The 17,056-nt window shown below is 37.9% G+C and overlaps 1 protein-coding gene across 1 annotated transcript in view; it reads left to right on the forward strand.

The window, feature by feature from the left end:
- Positions 1-2,702: 2,702 nt before the first annotated feature.
- XIRP2 (xin actin binding repeat containing 2) overlaps positions 2,703-17,056 on the forward strand; it is a 75,042-nt gene continuing 60,688 nt past the window's right edge. The window contains exon 1 of the mRNA XM_040229265.1: positions 2,703-2,861. The gene's annotated coding sequence lies outside the window, so the exon portion shown is untranslated. The remainder of the gene's footprint in view (positions 2,862-17,056) is intronic.

Consider the following 17,056-nt stretch of genomic DNA (forward strand, 5'->3'; position numbering starts at 1 on the left):
GTGCTATCACTGCAATGTCTAATACATAGCCACCAGCCACATGCAGAAATTAAGTACTTGAAATGTGCCTAATGCAAGTGATGAAATAAACTTTCAATTTTATTTCATTTTAATCAAGTAAACTTTTGCCAGCAAATTTGGAAAACTCAGCAGTGGCCACAGGACTGGAAAAGGTCAGTTTTCATTCCAATCACAAAGAAAGGCAATGCAAAAGAATGCTCAAACTACTGCACAATTGCACTCATCTCACATGCTAGCAAAGTATGCTCAAAATTCTCCAAGCCAGGCTTCAGCAATATGTGAACTGTGAACTTCCAGATGTTCAAGCTGGTTTTAGAAAAGCAGAGGAACCAGAGATCAAATTGCCAACATCGCTGGATCATCAAAAAAGCAAGAGAGTTCCAGATAAACATCTATTTCTGCTTTATTGACTATGCCAAAGCCTTTGACTGTGTGGATCACAACAAAATGTGGAAAATTCTGAAAGAGATGGGAGTACCAGACCACCTGACCTGCCTGTTGATATATCTGTATGCAGGTCAGGAAGCAACAGTTAGAACTGGACATGGAACAACAGATTGGTTCCAAAAAGGAAAAGGAGTACATTAAGGCCATACATTGTCACCCTGCTTATTTAACTTACATGCAGAGTACATCATGAGAAACGCAGGGCTGGATGAAGCACAAGCTGGAATCAAGACTGCCAGGAGAAATCAATAACCTCAGATATGCAGATGACACCACCCTTATGGCAGAAAGTGAAGAAGAACTAAAGAGCCTTTTGATGAAAGTGAAAGAGGAGAGTGAAAAAGTTGGCTTAAAGCTCAGCATTCAGAAAAGTAAGATCATGGCATCCAGTACCACCACTTGATGGCAAATAGATGGGGAAACAGTGGCTGACTTTATTTTGGGGGGCTCCAGAATCACTGCTGATGGTGACTGCAGCCATGAAATTAAAAGACGCTTACTCCTTGGAGAAAAGTTATGACCAACCTAGACAGCATAATAAAAAGCAGAGACATTACTTTGCCAACAAAGGTCTGTCTAGTCAAGGCTATGGTTTTTCCAGTAATCGTTAATGGATGTGAGAATTGGACTGTAAAGAAAGCTGAGCACCAAAGAATTGATACTTTTGAACTGTGGTGTTGGAGAAGACTCTTGAGAGTCCCTTGGACTGCAAGGAGATCCCACCAGTCCATCCTAAAGGAGTTCAGTCCTGGGTGTTCAGTGGAGGGACTGATGTTGAAGCTGAAACTCCAATACTTTGGCTACCTGATGCGAAGAGCTGACTCATTTGAAAAGACCCTGATGTTGGGAAAGATTGGGGGCAGGCAGAGAAAGGGATAACAAAGGATGAGATGGCTGGATGGTATCTCCAACTCAATGGATATGAGTTTGGGTGGACTCCAGGAGTTGGTGATGGACAGTGAGGCCTAGCGTGCTGCAGCCTATGGGGTTGCAAAGAGTTAGACATGACTGAGTGACTAAACTGAAACTGAAACTTTGAATGATCACATGTGTCTAGTAGCTCCCACACTGGACAGCACAACTCTAAAATAATTAGATTGTATTGGCTTCTGGCCTTGAAAAATCTGTGGGGTGTACAAGAACCCTGTCTCAGAAGCTTTTTCCTAGAGTTAATCAGTTGGAATATCACTCCTTGACCTGTTTTTAATAGAAAGTACATGTATATGGAATATTGTATATGGGAAAATGTAATGTATATACTAGTCTTTATTAGTAAACAATATGAATAGCTTACTTGTAAGCATTTGTTTGAAATAAACAATATGTAAGTCAAGTGATTTAAGTCAAAGTGTGATTTTTCTCTTTATTTGGGCTTCCTGTGAGGCCATTAGTGTACACAGTAAACCTATCAGAAGCAAATAATAGAAGAGAGGAAAGATAGAGGGTGCTGCCTGTTTCATGTTTACTTAGAAGGTATTAGATGTTGGCATTATGGAGCTCAATTGCAATTCTAGGCGAGTTCTCCTACTTCCTTCCGGGTCAGGTCTCCAGGTTGTGCTGAGTAAGGAGAGTGGCAGCAAAGGACACCTAATATGATTCTCTCAGGAGCATGTGAGGTGACTCCTTTCCCTGGCCTACTATTCCTTCTGCCAAGTGCCCTTTATTCTCTCTAGAATGCCTTATCACTCCTTCCTCTCTCACTTTCTTTAAACAAGAGAGCACTTTCTTACTTAATATACCACAGCAGTGTTTTGCTTTGTATGTGAAGCCTCAAAACGCAAACCAATATTTTCAATACCTAAGAGCTGTTTGTAAATAAAAAATGTTTCTGCTTCCTGAAAACCCAAATTCCATCATGATAAATTAGAACATTTCCTCTATGCTTTATTTTCAGATTCTTGACTCTTAAAATGTTGAAATTATTAAAACAAATGAAACTAATTCAAGGACTGTCAGTCCTTTCCCTCATCGGTGCTGGTTATTTTTTAGGCTTTGTTCGGAAGTGGGGAGTTGGCTTGATGGTCCTGGCTGCAGAAGGAGGTTTGATTGACTGCACATGTGTTAATACCATGCATACATTACTGAGGAACTACGAGGCAGAGTGCCCTCAGAGACACACTTCTGAAAAGAGTAGTTGACTCAGGCCCCACCTATACAGAGCTCAGTTCCTAAAAATAGGTGCTAAGTTACATCCTCAGACGCTGGGCTAAAATAAATTCAGCCGTCCCATCTACTTGCTTGATAGACCCTTCAGTGGAGCTGGCCTCCACTCCACCGATTGCTTTCAGGGGACTGGGAAGTTTGCTGTACAAAGGAGGAAACTAATCTGTGAAGAACGGTAAAGATATACGATATTTCCACGAACTTGGGGTTAAGTCTAAATATTGCAGAAGGTATGTGTTACGTTGTCATTGAGAAATGTCTACTTCCATAGCTGTAATATGTTCTTACTGATTGCTTAAGATCAAGGAAGGCCACAGGTCTAACTGTACTTGTTAGCAGAGGAAATATTCAGTCAGATTTTGTTCTTATGACAATATTTAGCATTACTTCAGATTATTACATTTAGGGCTTCATCTATTAATCTCTTTACAGATTAATAGTCCTTTTTTATTTTTACTATTAAAGAATAATGAGCCAAATTTGATAAACAGACATGAGTGGAAGTTATACTTCAGTTTTTAGCTAAAAGAGAAAACTGAAAAAATTAGTTCATCTTTTATGAGCATAAATTGATCATCTGTACAATGAATATGTTTAAAACTCTAAACTATATTTCTTAAAATTTGCTGAGGGAAAAAGAGAACTTAAAATATTCTCAACTGTTGCAGCTTATTCAGAGAAATGTATGAAATGTATTCTTTATTCAGCCTTAGTTTGATTTTGTACTTCTTGCCCCAACCACAGTCTCATCTCCTCTGGGAGTATTACTGGAGTAAGGATTAAAGAATCAGGTTCTTACATGTTTTCCAGAATTAAGAAAAGCGCAGCCAGTCGGATCTGCCAGCCCTAATTATAGTTAACTACAAACTTAAAGAGAGAAGACAGATTTTACTTTAAAAGTAGCATGCCCTATATACTGTTTCAAATGAATTTTTTCTGTCTTCAGTTGCCTGTGAACACCTTAATTTGGTCCTGTTGTGCCTTAAATGTTTAGAATGTTAGAGACTAAAGTGATTTGGAAGAGACATTATAACAGATTCTCTTAAATTAAGACACCAACTAAAAGCAAGGACACTTTAAGATTACATAATACAGGGTTTAAATTTAGCCAGCTGGTGCTGAACTGAAAGATATTTTATTTTTATCAGAGCTCTATTTGGTCACTGACAAGTTGGTGGTTGTTTGAATCATTTTAAAATTTTATGTACAGAGTGCCAAAGGACGAGTAAAATATTTACCTCAGCTACCTTCAGAGCCATGAATTTTAATATGAAAGAGCACCTGTTTTGAGTTTTAGAAGCTATTACCATTGAGTTTTTAGAAGCAAAAATACCGGATCAAAAATGGGAAAGTCTTGAATTCTTTGCTTAAGTATTTCTCTACTTCTCTGCCTAATCTTTGATTCTTTTAACTTTTTTATTGTTAATATATAAACAAACAACTAGACCTATTTTTTTAAGTCAGTCAGCATTTCAAATGTCTACAATATGGCAAAGTGCCAGCTGTTTGGGAAAAATGTAGTCTGGAGTTTGGCATGAATGTTTCTGCATGAAGTACTGGGCATCTTTGATACAACTGCCTATAACCACCTGAAAAATAAAAAGAGGCACTGTTTAATGATCACAGAGAGTATCACTTTAGAAAATGTCAGGTGGGCCTCAAGTCTTCAGCAGTTACAGAGGGAGAGGGTTGGTTCTCTTTCTTCAAGTTGACTTTTGGGTAAAAAGACCACAAAGTTCAGGTATAATTTATTGTTGTTTACCATGGATAGCTGTCTGCTAGTCAAGCATTTTGCCTCTCACATTTACCACAATTGAAAAGCTTCTGCACATCAGTATTCTTTTTTATTTGTCTGGTAAAATATTACTTACGATGAGACAATTTGGGGTTGGACTCCTGTGATAACCTTGGAACAGGGAATTGATACTCACTTCTCTCACTTTCTCTCCATCTCTCTCCTCTCTTTCTTCCTCATGCATATACACAGCTTTGGGCAGTAAGAGACCATTTTGTAACACTTATTTGTTACCTCAAAGTCATGTCTAGATTCAGTAATTTATAGACCAGGGCAGCAACTTAATAAGTGCCTGGCAGTATAATTTCAAGACTTGTGATTGAACAGTCTGTGGGGAACAGTACTTAATTGACAATACGTTGTCCTTTTTATTTGTTTTCCACCTCCTTTTTTAAAAGCATTCGAGTTACACTTTGAAATTTAATTAAATTGTAATTTGTTTTTTCCTGCTTCTGAAACAACCACTTGCTCATTCAAATTACAGTTTCATCCTTTGCAGAGTGTGGTTAACTTCAGACTTTTCTGATTCAGGAATAACTATTTTAGAACACTGATTTATTCAATCTTTTTTTAAGATTTTTTAAAAATGTGGGCCATTTTTTAAAGTCTTTATTGAATTGTTATAATATTGCTTCTGTTTTATATTTTGTGTTTTTTGGCTGTGAGACATGTAGGATCTTAACTCCCAACCAGGTATCAAACCCACACCCCCTGCACTGGACCACCAGGGAATTCCCCTAGATAAATGGTCTTCATGTGACTGTGTAAGATATGATATTGTTGGTTTTCCTCCCTTATACCAAATGACTGATGTTTTCTAACACCAACCAGTTCTCCAATTCTCTGAAAGCAACTGGGTGTACAACAATTCATTTCAGTACTCATACTAACTTCCAGAGTTAGAGCAGAACCCACAGGTTGCCCCCACTTTAGCCTTGAATTTGGGTTACAACTCAAGAACAGTCAAATGGAAGAGATTTAGAGAGTAATGTGTGTGTGTGGAGATGGTGCACAGAACTTCCAAGCCCTCTCTGGGCTCACCATCAATCAACATGTTCACCAGCCTGGAAGCTCCCTAAATGCTGTTATTTAGAATTGAGATTTCTTTATGTGGGGAAATTGGCTGAATCATGGCCATTGGTAATAGGATTCAGTGCCTAATCCCTCTCCCTCTTTCTTAAATGGAAAGTAGAGCTGAATATTCCAACTCTCTAATTACTCAGTTGGTTTTTCTGAATGCAAACCCTGTCCTGAAACTATCTATATTCCCCCCCACAACCAACAGGAAGCCAGGAGTTACCTCATTAGCTCACATACCAAAGTGAAGTAGCTCAGCCGTGTCCGACTCTTTGCGACCCCATGGACTGTAGCCTATCAGGTTCCTCCGTCTATGGGATTTTCTAGGCAAGAGTGCTGGAGTGGATTGCCATTTCCTTCTCCAGGGGATCTTCCTGACCCAGGAATCGAACCCGGGTCTCCCACATTGCAGGCAGACACTTTACCATCTGGGTAAAGACACCATCAAATTCCAAGAGTTTTAGGAGCTCTACGCCAGGAATCAGGGAAACAGGCCAAATATATTTTTTTAATTATTTCACATATGTCCCACAATATTACTCCTCTGTGAAATGCTACCTATGAACTCCAGAGTGAAATATTCATAGTATTTATTTTCCTAATCATTGAAATCTTTTTTTTTTTTTGCAAATTTAACTAACCTGAGTATTTTTCTATTTGTACATTATAGTCAAGAAAAGCACAAAGAACAGTGACAGACAATGTAAAGAACAAATATTTTGCTTTCTTAAAAGAGTTGAAAGTCAGCAAATTCAATGAGTTATTTGTGTCAGTTGGATACAACAAATGACAGCATGGCTATATTTAATGACTCCTGGGACTCCATGGGCCTAAATGGTGGCGTAAAAATAATCTGGCACTGAGCAGTGCAATAGGTAATCCAAATTCCTGGTAGAGTGGCTGTAGTTCTTAAAATGTCACAAAGAATAAAAGGAATTTGTCACATAGATAACACAAAGAACCCCACTGACTCATTTGATTTAACACTTTTAAGTTCTAGATAAGAAAACTGAGGCACAGAACATTCATTAGTAACTTACAAGATTTAGGCAGAGAGCAGTAGAAACCTGCTCTCTTGACTGTATTTTATTCTGCAAAGCTTCATGAAACCATCACTCCGTCCCCAGTCCACTCCCACAACTTGGAATACATTTCAAAGTACAACTTGATAAAGTCTTTTTGTCCCAGGTTATTATTTTTCTTTTTATTTTTCATTTCATATTTCTCTCAAATTTAGGGTAAATTATGGAAAAGGAGACCTGATCCACATATTTATTGACAACTTAATAAATGGCGCTGGGTTTATTTTTTAACTTTACTATCATCTAAGTTTGCTTGTCATCTGTGCTAGATGAACCCTTCCCCTCTCCCCCAGCACTTCTGCCTCATGTCCCCCGCCCTCCACCATCGCCCCATCATTGGACACATATGCACATATGCACAATTTTGCAGTTGTTTTTGGCAGACCTTCAAGTAGGCTTGTGTCTTCTACATTTTTCTAATTGTATGCAGGATATATCCTGTTGCCTGGTGAGCTGAACACTTTAGATATGTCTGGCTGTTCAAAAATAAATAATTGCCAAATTGCTCCAGGCATACATATGACTTAAAATGAATATAATACTAAAATAATTTATTTTAGGAAATTTTTGTTTGTCAAAGACCCAATTCCACCCAAATCTGAATATATCAGCATATGTGTTTCTAAATGCATTTACTTGGTAGTCAGCAACATAGAAAAGCTAAAAGAAAAAAAAAAGATCATATCACCGTTAATTTTAAAAGCTAAGTCCAGTGTTATAAATGGTTTCAAAACATGTCAATGCTTTTCATGTAAACTTTCACAAACAGGAACTATAAATATAACAGAATGTTCAGATAATAATTACTTTATTTTCTTGCTTAATTCATAAGAAGTTAGTTGCACTGAAGTAAGATGTAGGCAGATCACTTTATTAAGTGGTGGGTTTTTTTAAAAGCTATATATATGAAGTTTTGATGAGTAGAGTCACATTTCCCCGCTGGATTGCATTAAAATCCACAGGTACTTTATCACTATCTCTGTTGTTGTTGACTGTTTTCAGTCCATGAAGTCATAACAAGAATTCAGCTTTATCTTATCTAACCACCAAGCCTTTTTGTCAAGTAATTAGACTTCAGAAGTAACTACAGTAAATAAGTGTTCCAGAGAAACAGGGAGAAATCTTTTTGTAAAGCTAAGGATCAGCTTTTAATTTATTTGTGTATAAGTTAGAGTTTTTTATTGTCAACACAAGCACCTTATTATCAAGTTGGAAAATCCTGGAAAGAGACAAAAATAAAATGAGTTCATTCACATTATTTAAGGGTGGTCAATTCCAGCTCCAAACTTTGATTCACTGCCTCTGCTTCTGTTGGATCCTGACCTAGACTCCTGAGTATTGTATAGGATGAAAGTCTGCTGTGGCAACTAGGGTGCAGCCCAGCCCAGGTTCCAGGTGGAACACAGGGGCTAGAGCTAGAGGTGCCAAAGGCAGAGCAGTGGATGGCGATCAGCCGCTTGGTCACTCCCTCTGTCCTCTGTGCCACCCCAGACTGCTCAGAGCAAGAACAGAACCCTGTTTTACAGCCCTGACTTCTGCAGTGGAAACTACTAGCCCTCTGGATCTCAGAGGACTCAAAAGTGCTTATTTTGAGGAATATAACTGTATTATGCATGTGTGCTTCAGTCACTGACTCGTTCTGGAATAGGAATGGTTTCAGGATTCATCATCCTTTCATCATCCAGAGTTGGGCAACAACCACAAGTTTAACTCTATAAAGTATTAGAGAAATGAAATTTGAAAGGAAGCCATGTGTTTGTATTTAAGTTGCAATCTTTTTTTTTTCCCTGTAAAGATCTAGTTCAGTTATTTCAATTGTTGGCTCAAAACTACAATTTATAGTTTCTAACAGTTCACCCTTTAACTAGAAGCAACAAATTACCTCAAATTTCAATTTTCACTGCTTTTCTTTTAATTCATCATTTCAACCCAACTGGTCCCAGCTTCTCTACTATGCCATTTTGTTATATGGTTACCATCTCTTTTAATTTGTGTTCCATTATGATCATGTATATACACATATGTGTATATATATGTATGTGTATGTATCTGTATGGGCCTCCCAGGGGCTTAGTGGTAAAGAACCCACCTGCTGGTATAAGTTTGATCCCTGAGTCATGAATACCCCCTGGATGAGGAAATGGCAACCCACTTCAGAATTCTTGCCTGGAAAGCCCCATGGACAGAGAAGCCTGGTAGGCTATATAGCCCATGAGGTTGCAAAGAGTCAGACATGATTGAGCAACTGAGCACGTGTATATATATACATTATTATACACAAGGCACAGTGTTACCCATGTCTCCATATTGCTTTTCCTTTAGTTTATGTTCTCAAAGTCCATTTAGATGTTAAAAAAAAAATGAGTAGTCTTCGAACAATAACCAATAACCACAATATCATCTATAGTGACACTTTACCTTTTGTGTAACATTGCTTTAAAAACTACTGTTTTGTAAACATTTGTACTGATAAAGTACAAAGCTATATTTTTATAAAAACTATAACAATAATAAACCTTTTCTATAAGATTATTCTCCCATAGATAGCTGTATGGAGTTGATATATAAAATTTCATTATTTATAATCATCTTTATATTTTGAAATTAGAAAGTTTTTTGAAAATTTTCCAAAATTAGAAAGATTTCACAAATGATGTGCATTGTTCTCTCTCTCTCCCTTTCTCCTTCCTTCTTTTTTATTTCATTTCTCTTAAAGACCTGTGGAATATAGTACTTAATCCTAGCTCTATCACTATCCTTAAGATTTATGGAGTGTCCTCAGTTTACCAAAATCACAAGAACATCACCTTCTAGAGCCAGGAGAGATCTCAAAGGAAACCCAAATAACACTTTACTAGGAAACCAGAAAATGCTGTGTCACGTAAACTCTAACTAGTTGAGTACAGACTTTGAAACAAGACAGTATGGGTTTGAATTCTGGCTCTTAAACCTAACCAACTGATTGATCCTGGGTAAATTACTTAAATCCATCTCTGTGCCTATTTCCTCATTTGAAAATGGAGATACTAATAGAATCTATCTCATAGATTACTGTTTTGAGGATTAAATAAATTCATATTTGTAAAATGTCTAAAACAGTAGTGCCGGTATACAGTAAATGCTACATGAGTTTTTGCTATTATTATCATTATTATTACTGTCTAATATATGGGGTTAATATAATAACATTTATGTCTTTCCCAGAGAACAACTTAAGAATTTAAAGTACCAAGTTATCCTAGATGCTGCAGATTCAAAATAACACCATACTAAATAAAAACGTTTTTAAGAGAGAAAATTGTCTACCCATTTTAATAGGTTGTTCTCTTGTTAAAGGCACCCTTCCTTTTCAAAGGTGCACTCTTGAGCTCAAATTAAATTTCTGTCCTCTTTGGAGTTGTAGAAAGCTATTAAATATCATTTTTCTATTATAATCATTCCAACACTTGAAACTAATAACTTTTTGGTTATCTTCAGTGATATCAATATCACATTACTTCAAGAAACTGAGCTCTTCAACCACTTCAACCATAATGCGTCTGTCTCCTTTCTGATGGAGCTGCTCATAGCCACACATTGGACCCCCTCATTACTTTGACTTAGTTCTTAACTCTCAAAATACTCTTAGATCACAGTCTTTTTTCTTTTAGCTGCAACTAACCCTGACCCACAGCATAGTGTTCCCATCCTCAACACATCCTGCCCATCAGCCCCTCTGCTCTTTTGCCTCATCTCTCTGCATTTTGAATCCACTCAGTGTCTGAGTAAAGATGGAGGGAGAGCTCTTACTTGGGAGGAAAGCATTGAAAGATGCAGCTGTGGGCACCTGTTCATCAGTAGAATCTAAAGCAGAAAAGGCCAAGAGGAATCCAATAATGGAAGAGGAAGCAAAGGTTTATGAGCCAGTGAAATGGTACAATGTATCAGGTTTGATGGATGAAGCTAAGCTATAAACAGAAAAATAAATCACAAGGTCAGAAATAAGGAAAACTAAGAACAAGACAGGATGGAACCTAGGATGGATTAGGGCACACATTTCAACTGAGGCCAAGAACAGTTCAGGAGTGCTGGTGGCCTGGTGTTAAGCGCTCCTGACTCCAGGCTTCAGGCATGGGTCTAAAGCTTAAAGGACCCATGCCAGACCCAATGCCCACTCAGCCTGGGCCCACTGTCAGCTGCAAGATTAGAGGTTCCATTGATCTCCCATTTCATTTGTCCCCACATTCTTGAGCTAAATATACCTTATCAAAAGCCAGTTCAACATTTTCCTCATCATCTGATATATTTGCCCCCATTCCCAGGTTGTGTGTGTATGTGTGTGTGTGTGTGTGTGTGTGTGTGTGTGTATATATATATATTTAAAGGTTTGTGGTTTTGCATATATGCTAATATCCAACAATCATTTTATTCACTTTTAATTGACTTCATGTCACATTCGCCACTATTCCTGACAATTCCAGATGTTCTCCATTGTAATATACAATTGGAAAATTTGAAAATGAAGTTTGTGAGTAATATTCTTTTTAAAAGTCACATTGAATTTTCAAAAGTATGGCAAGGTTAAGATTAAGTCTGAAATAGTTACTAGAGATATACGTTGATATAATATGGATGAAATTAAGAGCTAATAGAATGTGTGTGGTAAGACAAAAACAGAAGACTGGGGGTGGAACCCTGAAAAATGTACATGATTGGGTGTCAAGAATTGTGTGTGTGTGTGTGTGTTTCAGGAGACTGGTCACGATAGACGAGTATTAACTTCTGTCTGGCCTAAGCTACTCACCAACTCCACACTCAGTTTTAAGATTTTTTTATAAAGCACACTGCAGAGAATGCTGCAAAGCATCAACATTTTAAATTCCTTCTCCTGAGATACTTCCTGTAATAGCAAATGTTAGGCTCAGAGAGTTTCATGATGTTTTCCTCAGGTCCTGCATGGCTGGTGAATGGGGCCTGGGGATTTTTGCCCCATATGTTTTTCTTGGCAGGCTTCCAGCCCAGAGCTGCACTGGGATAGTCTGAAAACCTCCTGAGGTCTTCCTCCTCTATCTCATAAAGCAAACAGGATACTACTTGTGATTAAATAGTCCCCTAAAGAAAAGTGTGTGTGTGTGTGTGTGTGTGTGTGTGTGTGTGTGTGTATTAGTACTTGCGTCTTCTATCTGTAATCTTGTACTTATCCACTGGAATGAGGAAGCTAGTTATTTTCTTCTGGACCAAACTGTGATGGATATATGAATGTATCTGAAATTTTTTAGCTATAACACTTTTCTAATTTATTTCTGCAGATATGTAATAACAAGAGAATTTCTGACAGAAATGAAACTGGGCAGAAAGCCCAAAGTTGACTTGTTTCATTTTCCAAACACACGATTTTATGCAGTTTTAATTTTCACCTGCTCATGTGGTGTCTTGCTGAGCATTTTGGGAGATGAGCTGGATTTCATTGTGGGAGACTCACAGGTTCACAGACAAGAAGTTTATTTCTCCTCCCTCCTGGAAGCTCTAATCCCAAATTTCACATCACTGCTCTGCTTAAATAACTTCTGTTACAGAATTTGGAACTTGTTTTCTACTCTTTAAAAAGAACTACAAGAGAAAAATTAAAATCTGTCAATAGGAACCCTAAAAAGATGTGCACTGAATTTTGCAGTATTGTTGCAAGGCAAATTCATTCAATAAATGCTTACTGGGCAAGTTATAATGTTATATGTTAAATACCTGTGAAACTGGCCATATTCATCTCAACTGTCAATTTGCTTCTTGGCAATCTAGGAATTTTAGTTCCTGGTAATAATAAAAAGTGCATATAACCTGTTCTTCCAAAAACAAAAAAAAATTTAGGAGAGGCTCTGGCACTCATTGTTAGGAAAAGCACAAGAATATCATTCTTACAAATGGATTGTATTTCTCTTATCCCCATATAAAGGCCCATGGGGATCATTTCTGGCCACTGTTTAATGACCAGACTTTCACATTCACATTTTGGGTGTGACCATCTATAAACTGATGAGACTAAGAGATTCTTTGACTGAAATAATGGTAATCATGGTGATGTATGCTACTAGAAGACTTAAGAGATGGAGCCTGATGCTGAGTCCCTGGCTAGTGATTGTTAGTTCCCGTCTGTAGCTGTAGTTAAGTGTCTAGATTTTTAAATAATCTTTAAAAATAAGCAAGGAGATACTTAACTTTATAGTCTGAGTTCCTTTTCAGGTAAGTTGTCTTAAAACATTGGAAGGTTACACTAAGTTGAAGTGATTTGTCCAGCTGCCTAAGGTTTTTGGTGCCTAAAGGGAGTAGTCTTGGAAAGTGATTCTGTTTGAAAGCTGTGAAAGCCTAGCTTCATGTGGAATCTTACAAAGAAGCACAATATATAATTTTTAATTCCTTTTTACGTTTCTTTCCCCCTGCCCCCCGCCACAACTTTCCTCCCCTTACCTACCACCACACCTGAATTTAAATATAATTGGTCTATCAAAACTTTTGTTTGCAAGTTTTAATTAAATTCACTGTTCACAGATGTTACTGTCTTATCGTGCACAGAAAAGAGCAAGTTTCAATCCGAATAACATTTAGAGGCTGATTTTTACACTTCGCCATTTAAAAACAGGAGTGAAATAAGCAGCATAAACTGAGTTCCACCACTTATGGGGCCTGATAGGATTAGGTTTTGAATCTGAGAGAACAGAAACAAATGCCAATGCCAAATTTTCAAAGATAGTAGCTATAAATAAATTAAGGGATGATGAGACTGACTGACTATGTGTCCCATGTGTATCTTAAGCAGGGAAGACTATTAAATTACTTCCACTCTTTGGACTGTTCTAGGACCAGGATATCATTAGGAAACTGACATCATCTCTTTCTTTTGAAATTACAGGCTGCGTTGATATGCAAAGGGTATTTAGGGCATGTTAATGGTGACAGGGACAGTAACCCAGCACCTGGCTGATTCAGTTTTGACGTAATTAAAATTATTATAGTTTTAATTTATAAACATCCTTGTTCTAAATTAAAAGACTGTTCAAAATGTATACAGTATTATCAAGTGTCTTTTACAATTATGGGGGACAATAATCAGAAAGGAGTCATGCCGGTACAAACATTTGACAAGTGATGGTTACCTTTCATTTTAAAGCATATTAGGAGAACCTAGAACTTTGGTAAGGGCTGTGCTTAGTCGCTCAGTTGTGTCCGACTCTTTGCAACCCCATAGACTGGATGGATTCTTATTATTTCTGCTTAACATTCACAATTTTATTTTCCTATCCAGGAAACATTTAAATGATTAAATATCACATTGTTTGGAATGTGTTTGTAGAATTTTTCTAGTATATCACTGCTCTGAAAGAGTGAATTTACTTCCAGAGAAGTCTGTTATTTAGCAAGCAAAACATTGCATTACGTAAGCATTTTCACTTTTCTCCTTGGTTGCTTAGCCTTTCCAAATAATGTTCGGTAAGGAAACTGTAGAGTTAGTGAGTTTTCCTTTCTTTGATGAAGTCTATTAGCCATTTAGTTCAAAAGAAAGCCATATCAAAGTATGCTGTTATTTGTGGACTTAGGCAGAGAAAGCATTTTAAACAAAGACTGACTTAAGGTCATTGAAAAGTTTGTGTAAATTTAGAGACTGAATTTCTCTAAGACAAAAAGCAGACTGAATTAAATGCATTTTGTTTTTCAAAGGAAAAGTATGGTTAGTAGGAGAGAAGCTGCCGCAGCGTCAATTGTCTAAGTCAGTGAGAATCAGAATTGAATGATTCAGGCTTTGTATTAATGCCCTCTGTCAGAATAAATCTCAGATGCTAACCTTAATGGAGAGGGGAAAGTTAGAGGATGAAGAACTGAGGAATTCCTAAAAATGTCTGGCTTTTCCAGATTGCAGCTAGCATAGAACTGATTTAATAAATAACTTTCTTACTCTGCCCAAGCTTGTTTTAAAGGTAGGCATACTGGGAAGATGTTTTTCAAAGCTGCAGATGATTAAAGGTTCATCTGCATTTTATTACTGTTGAAGAAAGGGTTGTTTTAGGGAAAGAACACATTCTAAGCTAGTATGCAGTAGGAATATGAAAGGAATACATTAGGAAATAATGGGTGAGAAAAAGTTAAGTTACATCAAAGAGGAAATGAGGTAGCAAGAGGTGAATTATACAGAAACATATCAACTTTGGAGGGTTTCTAGAGCAAGACCTTAGGGGAAAAGGGGGATGGAAATCAATTTAAGTAAAGGAATATACAGATGAAATAATAGAAAGAATACCTATATTCCAACTAACCAAATATAAAAACCCCTCTTCCTTTAGCAGTTATCAAACATCTTAGTAAGGTACTTAGAAGAGATACTTAGCAGAGGTAACCAGAAATGTAGAGGTACTTAGCAGAGGTACATAGCAATGTAGAGGTACTTACCAGAGCAGCAATGGAATGGCTCGTTAAACACGGAATCCAGGATCCTTCTCTTTCTTTGCCTTTGGAAGGCAGCAACAAGGATGGCAGAGTCTTAAGGAGCAGCCCAGTCATCACTACCTAACTGGTCCAGGCCAGGGTTCACTGTGCCAAGCCCACTGCTCAGAGACACCACAGGGAAATAAAACATGTGAATAGCTTTCAGTGATGATTTCATGATTTTACCTAACAAAACAGAGGGCAGGGGGAAATGTGAGGAACCATTTGCAGGAGAAAGGGAGTAGATCCATCCCCACAGTGTGATATACTAGAGTGATTTTCACACATTTCACATTTTCTAGGGGACTGCCCTCTTGTTTCCTGGTAAAAATTTAATGGTTCATTCATTTCAGTTCAGTTCAGTTGTGTCCGACTCTTTGTGACCCCATGAATCGCAGCACGCCAGGCCTCCTTGTCCATCACCAACTGCCAGAGTTCACCCAAACTCATGTCCATCAAGTCAGTGATGCCATCCAGCCATCTCATCCTCTGTCATCCCCTTCTCCTCCTGCCCCCAATCCCTCCCAGCAGGCTAATGCCAAAAACACAGACAGACTAATACTTTGGATATCACATTCATTGACATTCTTCTCTTTTAAATACTTTCTCCATTCCTGCAGCCATATGAACATGACTGTACACCTTCTTTGCCCCAATCTCTCCCAGTAATTATCTACTCTTTCATGATCTATTGTATTCTCCTTGTTTCAAGTAACATGACAGATACTTGACTTTAGAAAGGAGTGGAATAGCCTTGAGATTCATACGGATCAGTCAAGTCCTATCCTTTCTACTTACTAGCTTTGAGATTTGGGGAACTTTGTAACTTTTATTATTCTCAGACTTGTATCATCTCAAATTATCTGGATAATATTACCTAGGATATATATCACCACCTAAGGAGAGGGCAATGGCACCCCACTCCAGTACTCTTGCCGGGAAAATCCCACGGACAGAGGAGCCTGGTGGGCTGCCGTCTGTGGGGTCGCACAGAGTCGGACACGACTGAAGCAACTTAGCAGCAGCAGCAAGAAGACAGGAAGCTAGGGAACATATATTATTTACTATGTGCAAGATACTATGTAAAACTCATTACTTTAATCAGATATCCCTTAGTCCTCACAGGCATTCAGGTTCTGGTATCATTTTCTTGTTATAGGTAAGAAGAAGAAGGCTTCCAGGGGTTAAGAAATTTGCTTAAAGTCAAAAGTAAGTGTCAGAGACAGAATAAATATCAGGCTTTCTGGGTCCAGAGTAGATGATTAATCTCCCTTGGGTTTGCCTCATGCAGGATGAAACCCAGGTAGAACGGATATAAAATGGGTTTCAAAATGAGCTTAACCCAGCCCTGTGCTGGAGGAATTTGCATGTAGGTGGAAGGGCAGAGAAGTAGGGATGACAGAGAGATTCAACAATACAATAAAAAGTAACACTTAATACAAACAGAAGTGTAATTTTCAAACATTGGGAGAGCACAGTAGAGAGAGCTACTCATTGCTTGGGTTAAGTGGGAAAAATCTGAAGAGAAATTAAGCCATTATGAGGATACATGTGAGGGACTTTTCAACCCCATCAAAATGATTAGTCTTGATCTATTTTAATTCAGTTTCATCTCAGTATAAATGAATGTGGTTTGGGGGATGGGGATGTTGTGTGTGTGTCACCAAGTTCCTTTAGGATTCCCCACCTCAGGAGGACTCCATCTGCTGCATATTCACAAAAGCTAACTTCCTTGGCAGGGCCAGCCATATGGGAACTTTTTATTCCTAAGTCAGCATGTGGAAATGATGCAAGCTGTTGTGGTTCTATTTTTAGACACAAGGCCAGATCAACACTTAGAACATTGTGTTTCTTGAGGATCACTCTGGGGTTTTCCTTTTCTTCTCTTTTCAAGGAGAGCAGGACTAAATACAACAGTGATTAATTTGTGCCCTGCCCTGAGCACTATGCGTCGTCAACAGTTGTTGTTCAGTTGCTAAGTCATGTCTGACTCTCTGTGACCCCATGGACTGCAGCACAC

This window comes from Oryx dammah, unplaced genomic scaffold, assembly GCF_014754425.2.
Source record: "Oryx dammah isolate SB20612 unplaced genomic scaffold, SCBI_Odam_1.1 HiC_scaffold_27, whole genome shotgun sequence".
Classification (NCBI taxonomy): Eukaryota; Metazoa; Chordata; class Mammalia; order Artiodactyla; family Bovidae; genus Oryx; species Oryx dammah.